Genomic DNA, 1,152 nt, shown 5'->3' with positions numbered 1-1,152 from the left:
TGGTAGCCTAATGTTTAGGGGCTCCTTTTCGGCTAGTGGTCCAGGTAGTTTGGTCAAGATAGATGGAACCATGAAGAAGGAGCAATATTTGGAGATACTTCAGAAAAACATTAGACAGGATGCGGAGAAGCTCCATTTAGGACCAAACTGGGTCCTTCAACAGGATAATGATCCAAAACATACTGCCAAAATAGTCAAGAAATGGTTTGAGGATAATCAAATTAATGTTTTGGAATGGCCTAGCCAGAGTCCCGACCTGAACCCTATCGAAAACCTCTGGCACATATTAAAAACTGAGGTTAAAAAGCGGAAACCTAGAAATTTGAGGGATTTGGAGAACTACTGCATTGAAGAATGGTAAAAAATCAGTGTTGATGCTTGTAAAAACCTTGTTGATAAATATCCAAAACGGTTACAGGCAGTTATTAAGAATAAAGGGCATGCTATTGACTATTAGTAAGAGAGGTATGAATAATTTTGAACTAGTGCCATTATTGTTTTTCTTTGTATAATGTTTCAAACTTGCATAATTTATTTATTTGTTGAGTTTAAATTAAATGCTTATGCTTGATTTATTGTTTGAAATCCCTTTAATATTGTCTACCTTCTGGTTTGAGCAATATTCTTATAGAAATCTCAAAGATCCGAGGGGTATGAATAATATCGGGCACAAGTGTATATATATATATATATATATATATATATATATATATATATATATGTGTGTGTGTGTGTATATGCATTGTGTGTGCGTGTGTGTGTGTGTCTGTTTGTGTGTGTGTGATTTAAAACGAATTTATCTTCTGTTTTAATATTTTGAATAACAATGTCCGTTTTGGATGGTTTTTAGGAAAAATTAATTACATAACCTGGCACAACAGATTGCCAGGGAAGGGTTAATTTATAAATCTAATTCAGACCAAACAAACGCGCAAGGAAACGACAAGGAAACCTACCGAGATCAAGTTTAAGAACGTAAAGTATCTCTTTAATTGTTAGAGGAACTGACACACTAAAAAAATGTCGACGAGGAAGCAGAAAAGAAGCAATATAAAGTTGAACTTCTCTGTTTTTAACCTTCTACCATTTTAATTTACAAAAGGCAATTGGCTCCTTAACCCGATATTAATTCAATAGATTACTTAATCTAAT

The sequence above is a fragment of the Euprymna scolopes genome, chromosome 20 (genome assembly GCF_053919585.1).
Source record: "Euprymna scolopes isolate OS-2025 chromosome 20, ASM5391958v1, whole genome shotgun sequence".
Classification (NCBI taxonomy): Eukaryota; Metazoa; Mollusca; class Cephalopoda; order Sepiida; family Sepiolidae; genus Euprymna; species Euprymna scolopes.
Note: the sequence above shows the minus strand (reverse complement) of the source record.